We start from the raw sequence: 9,345 nt of genomic DNA, 5'->3' as shown, positions 1-9,345 counted from the left end.
ATTATGTAACAGGCTTAATTGTTAAGCAATCTCAGTTTTTTTTGCCCCAGGTTATTCATACCCTGACAATAGTCTTTTTTTTTAAATTTACCAACATATTTCTTCTTACACTCTGAAGAGGCCAGGCTCCAATTTAGTAAAGAATCCGTGATGGAGGATGCAGATTGGGGAGCTGGCACGGTGGCCTCACAAGCTAAAACACTCTGAGCTCATCACCAAAGATAAATCAGAACTAAAGTCAAAATCTAGTCCAACAACCAGTGAGCACATGCCAAAAAACAAAACTAAACAAAAAAAGTCAGGTTTATAAAATCACAGTTAACTTTAATTTTTGTACACAAAATATAACCAAAAATACATGCAAAGCATCATTAAATGCTTTAGGAACACATTTTTCTCAAAGTCTTTTTTTTTTTTTTGAATAGTGTCATTTTTTACTGCAGCTGCAGACTTGAGGACTATTAGCGACAAAACTTTGAATCCAGGTTTTTGTTCTCTCGTGGTGAGCGCTGTTTATTTGGACCAGCACAGTCTTATGCAAGAGCAACACTGTGACCACTTAATATTATTACTTAACGAGATTATTGTATTAATCACAAAATTTGATAAGAAGGACATGATGTATCTTTTATTGCGATGGTGATGCAGAGGTGCGTGTTTAACTGAACCACAGTCCTGACTTTGTTTGACCTGAACTACAAATCTGACCTTCAAGTCCACAGCAAAAGCGACGTAGTTACAATCATCTTTTTTCATCACTACAGTTGAAGAGAGGATGCTGAGCTCCCGAGTCGTTAAATTTTTCCACACTGTCAAAGGCAGAGATCCTATCTAACGGAGGACGCAGCCGTGCTTCGGTTGCCATGGATTCAAACAGCACACAAAGCACCAAACAAATGCTTTGGCCAGCTCATATCGCCCCTACTTGTCCATGAGCCAGTGATGCATCGCCATCACCCTCTCAGAAAATAAAATCGTACTATGACAATATCTGATGCCTAAGTCTGCCCTCCACAGTGGCACGTGTGTCTTTTCATGATGGAGCTTTATTTAGCTTTATATCTTGGCTCGTTCCGTGAGGACACCTGGCCATATCCAAATCAGAAAACAGAAAAACACACATACATCGCCTGCGTTTGATGATTTGTGGCCTTCATCGTTGCTCTCGGTCTCGTTTGAGATGAAGCTATGACAACTTGCCAAACAGTACACAACATTTCAGGGTTATGTATATACACCAGAGGTATTAAGGGGCCTAAGCTATGGTGGCCTTGTTTTACTCAGGGTGCTGTAAATCACAGCTGAAGGAGAAACAGAGGTAAAGAAAACAAAGCTTTACTGTCATGGGAAAGCGGTCACAATCTATTATCCAACACATTAGTGTCAACTTATATACCATAAAAGCTGTTATTTATGGAGCCTTTTATCTGAAAAACCTATTTTTTTCAGTCTCGGCTTCTATTTTTGACCTCAGATTATCAGAATACACCACTGTAGTGCAGGATATGACGGCGCGTCCCGATCTCTGACTTTAGGTCATGCCAGTGTGGGGTTTCTGAGGATTCAGCCATGACATATTCTGAGCGGGAAACACCTACCTGTACAAGGTCTTCAGAAAGCTCAAATGTCTCTACTCAGTGACCCTTACAGACTACTGAGTCAATCTGAGAGCTAGTGTTTGCATTGTGTCTATGGAAACTTGCACAGCCGGCACTGCATTAGATCTCAGTCACCCCTATTTATTTCAAACACGTCTGCTTAAAATCAGCGCTGCTCCTGCTTGGCTGGCTGAGTAGAAATGCAACACTGACTCCACAAGACTTACTGGTCAGAAATATAGAAGCATTGCTGGTGTTTCAATCACATTTGAAGAGGTCATGTAAACCTTCACTCACAGAAACCCATTATTATAATAAACATGAAAAATTGTTCAGCTTCACAGGTGTAAATTATTAACAGACCAAACCTTTTTAGGCATTGTGTTGTCATGTACCATTTTTAAATATATTTTAACTCTGTTGCAGAAATGTTTCGGGGCCTAACATCAATCTGTCGCTGCTTTATATGGAAGAGTACAGATCTCAGAAATGGAAATAAGTGATTTTAGTACTAAAATTTTTGTTGTTTTAGAACAGTGCACCCAGAAGACCTGTACGTGAAACAAGAAAAGTATTTCTTATCAACAATAGAATTATATAGGTTGCTCAGTCAGGATTGACTCATGGTTGCTGGAAACATTACAAGACCGACTGATTTTAGTCGGTCTTGTTAAATATTGAATAAAATGTCGTCGTGCTATATGACTGACTTTATTTTCACTCTTACATTTAACTTTATGACACGCAAAAGTATTTGTAATGCCCAAGTGTGTTTTGGGTAAAACTCACCAGCCGTCCACCAACTTCATCATCAATCACTTGGCAACAGTTGACACTAAAGGTAATTTACGGACTAAATTAGCATGAGTAGCGCTTCATGGAGCGGCAACGTGAAAAAGATGGAAAAAAGAGAGCAAGGAAAAGCCAAAAACTAGACGCATATTTTGTTCGTCGTCTTGGAGATGAACCGGACTTTTCTGTTGGCAGCGATTCAGGCCCGCCAAACCTGCCAGCCCAGCCAGGAAGCCGGGCCAGTTACAGGTAGCAAATCTAACATTGAACTGATTTGAATTTGCGTTGCTCCATCATTAGTGAGCAGCACGTAGCCTGATGTTTTTGTTCTCTTGGTTTGTTATACTTCATGTCTGTTTGATGGACTTCGAATGACATAGTCGCTCTCTGTGGCGGTGAAGCTTGTAAGTCCTGCTGTTGCAGGCTGTCTATGTTGTAAAGTTATATTATCATGAGCTTTATTATTTGGGTAAAAAGGCCCCAGACATTAGCCCCAGCTCCGGCCCAACGCTAACTTGTTCCGCTAAGTGTATCCCTTAATATGTATTTTGTTTATCTGAGGTCTGACAGCTTCACCTTCCTCATTTGTCCGCTAAATTTCTTGTCTAGCGCTACTCAGTCTAACCAAGATGGATTATTGGCAGTCAAATAACTATGGAAACTGTACAAGTTTGAAGATTCACATGTCTTTGAGATTTGGGTTATATCACCACATTCATAAATAAATCACAGATTGATGTAATCCTCAAGTTATAACTTGATTATTTTTTTCTGTCCCATTAACACAATGATAGCATTGTGGTTAGGGTGAGGCCAAATAGTCATAATGAACAACTACCTAGCAGAGTTTGCTGCAAATGCTGCCTGTTACACTGATACGTTTTCTAGACATTCCAACTAATATTAAATTGCAGCCTCAACACACCTACGAGTGGTCTAGATGTGAATCTAAATACATCCAAATTGAATGCAAATTCACAAAGAAGTTAAGAAATTCTTGGACTCACACCTCTTGCATAGCGATTCATAATATGAAAACATTATGATCTAATTGGGTTGCACGTGAGTGCAGTTATTAGCACCTGTTTCCCTTGCAGAAAAAGAGGTCTGGGGTTCAACTCCCTGCCTGGGAGCTTTTATGTTCTCCCCTATAAGGTGTGGGTTCTCACCAGATCCTCTGGCTTCTTCCCACACTCCAAAGCTAACTCATTTCAACTCCAAATTGCCTTAGAGGCGTGTGTGGTTGCATGGTTGTTTGTGCTGTCTCTTTCTGGGATGCCCTGTAATTGACTCGTGACCTGTCCAGGATGTAGACTGTGGATATCAGCGCCAAATTTTAATGAATCCCATCGCTTTCTCCTTTTATTTGAGCTTTTGATTGATAGACTGAGGAAGAGAACCGAGGACCAAGCTAGAAAAAGTCTCTACATTTTTCTTCCAGAGTAAACTTGATAAATGTTTTGTTTCATTCTAGTACTTGAACACTTTTCGACTCAGGCTGTATACTTTTGCCACAGTAAACTAAGCTATGTGGAAAATGTTGATTGTAATAAGGCTGTCAGGTCTTAATCCAGGCAATCCCATTGAAAAGTGATCCGATAACTTTACCGTTCTCTCTGAGACAAGCATGTGATCATCTTCATGTCTGTGTCTCTGGACTGTGTCCGAAAATAACACAGTCCTCGGCCAATTTGATCCCAGCCGCATTGACAATCTGAAACTCCCACAACCACCTAACACTGACACATTCACACACAGGGGTCAGTTATTCACCCCAAGCATCACAAGTTTCCAAGGTTCCTGTCCCTGAGGTCAGCTGGGTCAAAAATAGCATCTGTTAGCCTTTTATAAACCAGAGTGTTTCTATAAAAAGCTCCTGGATGACCAGAAACTGTAGCTGAAATCCCATCGCCCTATCTTTAGCTTTATTTATGTCCTGGTGTTGACAGCCCCCACTTGCGAAGCTTTCCAGTCATGGTCACATGTGTGCCGAGCCCTTGGCCCACTGCTGGAAAGCACCAAGGGGTGAAATAGTAATCAGTGGACCCATGGCACTGCCAGCCTGCGTCCCTCAGAGAAACAAGCCGCCAACAGCTGCTGAGTTAACAGCTTGATGGTCCGGCTCTCAGATTCTTTCCATCTACTTAGTGTTTATGGAGCTCTCTTTTGATGACAGATAAGCATGTCCTCTATTGTTAAACCCCGATTGACATTATTACAACCGTCACATGCAAGAACTATTGTTAAATGAAAGGTGTAAAAATAGAAAGGTTTCCAGTTGTGTGCTTTATTTGACTTATGTGGGTCACGTTTTGCCGACCTATTTTTTTCATCTTACGGTTGAACTTTGCAGATGGAGCAAAGGTAGTCACCATTCCTGGGAAGCATAATTTCTGTCACTTTCTCATAAGTGCATTCAACATGTGGCACAGACAAACTTAGGCACAGACATGTGTAACACTTATTGTATGAATGTTCACATTGTAAAGGATTTATGAATAACTCTAAATTACTTTACATTAGGTAAAATTAGTTCAATTTTGTTTATGTCACGCTTCAGAAAAAATGTTGCCACTTCCTGAGAAGTTCGCTAATAAATTGTACTTCCTGCCGCTGTGAGGGTAGTGGTGTAGTGGAGATTTGCAGACGTGTCTCACTCTTCCCATCTTCATATAATATGGTTCAGTTAAAGTGGAACCATAACTGACTTAATGAGCCATTCGCAGTTTCACTATATCGGCTGTGTGTACTTAAACTAGATTTGTGGTCAGGGAAGAGAGGCTTCAACTGCTCAGGCTCTTCTGACTGGAACAATCATGTTATTTAATCTGTGAATGAATCAGGTTTTGATGCAGCAGACTTGGCTGTGACTCCAGATAGTGAAGATTAATGGGTTAGAGAACATAGCCTCTTCTCTTCATATTAAAGGAGATACAGAGGAGAAGGATGAAGAGCCAGTATGACTCCCTGTGGAAAAACTGAGTGTGTTTCTTCTCCTCCTCCCCCCTTTTCCTTTTTGTTCCTCTTCTTCTTTCGTCTCATGTGTTTAATCAAGTTCAGAGCAGCTTTGCCCACACAAGGACAGTAGGTTTCATCCCACTCAGGCATCAGTTCATGACTGATGGCAGAAGCTGCATTCGCAGTGTAGGTGGACAGTGTGTGTGTGTGTGCGCGTGTGTGCGTGTGTGTGCGTGTGTGTGTGTGTGTGTGTGTGTGTGTGTGTTTGTTGCTAAACTGGGTCCTCATGACTGAGACAGTCACACTAAGGTTCTGCTGGTGCTTTCATCAGGTTTCTTTCTGAACCATACTATAAAGACCTGGTGGTCATTTCTATTATTCTCTATGATCCGTGTATCGATGTATCGAGTCTCAGGGCTGCTATTATGGGAACAGGGTTGCCAAGATATGTTAGTGTTCAATATGTGTGGGACGAGTGAGTCTGAAAGTAATGGATTATACACGGGGTTTCATGATATTAAATTTATCTTTTTGTTCTTTTTCATTAATATTTTATATATAATATAAAAAACATGATCACTCTGACTTTTAAGTCCATTCTCTTATAATGTACCAAAAAAAAAAAAGAAAAAATGTTTTCAGGCAAGATTAATTTTTTTCTTTTTATGTTTTCTTTCTGTTTTGAAATTATTAGACTCACTCGCACCACACATCCTATCAATTTTCTTTCATAACCTATTAGTTTGACATCTATGCATTCTTTTCAGGCACCTATTAAATTTATTAAGCAGTATTGAATTTTCCACTCCATCCCATAATCTCTATGATGGTTTTCTCCTGCTGCAGTGGACATAATGTTAACTGTGTCTCCCTTTCACATGACTTGATCCCATTTGGAATAATGACCTTATCAATGCATCACTGTGTTCTTCCACTAACCTGAGATTCAAGGCCATTCAATGAAGTTTGTGTTGTCAGATAATTTAGACGATTAACCGCATCTAGTGAGTTAAGTCTGTTTTAAAAAGTGACTGAAACCAAGTACAAAGAAAGTTCTCTATCTGTTGCTCCATTTTATGATTAAACTATCTCAGAAAATAAAAAACAGACAGGACGAGTTTGTCTTTCATTTAATTTATAAAACATTTCCTGCCAGTGTTTTGTCCTTAAGTCTGACTCACTGCAACCGTCAGATTTCTGTATTTAAAGGACACGTTTCCGGCTCGTCTGATTATGTAATTTGTCTGAGAATGACTGCCACTGATTAGGTGATGTGCGCTAATTAAATACATGTGTTTCATTAAAAAGCTGTTAAGGAGGGTAGGCATGCTAACACTTTGCCAAATAGTGCTAGGAGGTTTCTGGTGTAATTGCTTTTTAGACTAATATGTTACAGTTTTATGTTGCTGAACTGATAATCTTGCAGATGTTTGCATTATAATAATGTTTAACATTATAAAGCTTAAGCGGAGTATGTAAGTGCATAAAAAAGATCTTTTGAACCATAGAATCACTAATACACTGCATTGATTTAGCTTCTGCTGCTTTTGAAATGCATCAGTGCAAGACCTTCGCACTGCTAAGTGTGAGGGAGTTAAGTTAATTGTCATGTGTGAATTGCAGCTGATTCTTGAATCAGATTCAGGTTCATTTCCAGCTTCCTGTTTTGATCAATTCTGAAATGTAGGGGTGATAATGGTTTCTGAGATGCCATAAATAGCAGGAGTGACGCACACAGTCTGTCAAATGTCCATTTTATTTGACAAGCTGTTTTTCCTGTTTTTTCTGTCTGGAACATCAAATTACTGTATTGAATAAATAAAGGGGAAAAAATTTCACAAAACAATGACCCCTTTCTTTATGTGGGTTTTAATACGGACATTTTAATTCTGGTGTGCATTTGCTCCATCTCTTTTATCTGCAACAATGTAAATGTCATTAACATGCTTTGATGCGTCATGGACGGATAAAGCAAGAATAGGTGTTAGTTGAAAATTTGTTTTTCTTTTTCAGAAAAGAAGATGGTAGAAATAACTGGATTTTGAATGGATGCTTGTGTAAAATACAAATAATTTTAAGATGCAACACATTTTGTAGTTTAATTTGACCAATTTTTCAAATTTTGACAGAGAGTGGAGACTTGGATACTTCTCAGTTCTTTATGCTAATTAAAGCATAAAGGAAGGCAGATGTGTGATACTGTGATTAGAGTACAAGTCAGAAAAGCATTTGCATTTTTATTCTTGCTTTGTTTATGGCTGGGTTAACTAGAGAGCAGCCAATAACGATAAACTTACCATAATGTAAACTCTGTTTATCAACCTGTTCATAACCAGGCTGTGGATGTGACTGATTTAATGATGCTCAAAAAGTCAAGAATGAACATAATCAGCTCATCATGGCAGCTGTTAGCACATGTTAGTTTATGGATTCTGGGTTATTGATCTACAATTTTCCAGGTGTTTTTTCAGATGAGTTTTCTAATTTTTCAGATATTCAATTTCCATGTTGAAATGAATTGAACCAACATTAAGCTCAGAGCTAATGCTTAGCAAACTAGCATGTGTGAATAAATGGTTAACAGTCAACAGAATCAGGTTTGTAAATCAGGGTGAAGTTCCTGCTGTTATTAGGTGTTCGATTTCTTCAACACATGTTTGGTTAAATAAAATTATGAGCTTATTTTGTAATATTTTAATGTTTCTTGAATGTGCTACTTTAAGGATCAACTTGAATTAAGGTATGAACATAACATAAATAAAATAGGCTAAAGATTTTGAGACATCTACAGGATAGGCTTTAGCCCTTGGGAGTCAGTGTTCTAAATGGCCGTTTTTGACTAATTTTTGATTTTACCTTTATATTTCTTAATAAAAACCATTAATATTGCTTTATGTGCTATCATTTTTTTCAGGACAGCCTGAACTTTGTCAATTTACACATATTTTTGTCATTTGGACATACTGACATTGCATTTTGGGCCTAAAATCACACAAAAAAAGAAAATTCGAGTAGAAAAAGTTTTTATTTTTGTCACTGTGAAACCCACAAATATGTATAACAAATATGTTTTATGGTTTAGAATTCTAAAGTATACTCTATATTTCAAAATTAGTATGTACAAATATAGCAAACAACTCATGTATATTAAATTATTATCAATAAAATGTAGGTAATCCATTCGTTCCTGTGCTACTATTTACAAAATATCAAATCAAGATTCCAAAAAATGTATAACTTTCCTAAATATATTTAAATCCTGGGAATTACTTCTCCTGGCAATTTTAGCACACTATAAATTTCAAAATCAATATGTACAAATACAGGAAACAACTCATGTTTAGAAGATTATCATCAACAAAATGTAGGTAATTCATTCATTTGTGCACAAACATCACTTTGCATGGAAGGGGCACAGACAAAATATTGTTTTGCTTCCAATAGTCCTGAATACTGGGCAGTGAAACTAAAGACATATATATCAGTAGACCAAAAAAATTGTACAGATCTTCCATTTCAATGTCATTCCATTTGTACTTTTTCCCTAATGTATTTTTTGCTGCATTTTTGTTTGTGTTGAGGCAAATTGTTTTCACTGTCAGTGGCAAAATATAATAAAAAAAAGATCTTTTGGACTATGAGAAGACAGGTTGTTTATTTGGACACCGGGTGTTCGCCGTGGCTGAAACCTGCTTTACTCCCGGCACACTGTCAGGATCCTCCTCCGTCTTCCAGGGATCACTGTGGGGGAGTGGCTCAGCAGCGCCACCTCTCAGTGATCGAGACCGCGCAGTTGCACATCGCCGCCTACTTCTCAGTTTCGATCTTCGCTTAGCTACGTTTGTCCCTATGTTTGTCCCTATGTTTGTCCCTATGTTTGTCCCTACCTCATCTTCTTCCTGATAGCCATGTTCTCTCTCTCTTCCCGATATGAATGACTGAATCGCTACATTGTCATCAGAATCCTCGCTCTCTGCTTCAGACTCAGACTGCGAGT

The sequence above is a fragment of the Poecilia reticulata genome, linkage group LG3, assembly GCF_000633615.1.
Source record: "Poecilia reticulata strain Guanapo linkage group LG3, Guppy_female_1.0+MT, whole genome shotgun sequence".
In the NCBI taxonomy this organism is placed as follows: domain Eukaryota; kingdom Metazoa; phylum Chordata; class Actinopteri; order Cyprinodontiformes; family Poeciliidae; genus Poecilia; species Poecilia reticulata.
The sequence above is the reverse complement of the archived record's forward strand: the minus strand, read 5'-3'. Positions refer to the sequence as shown.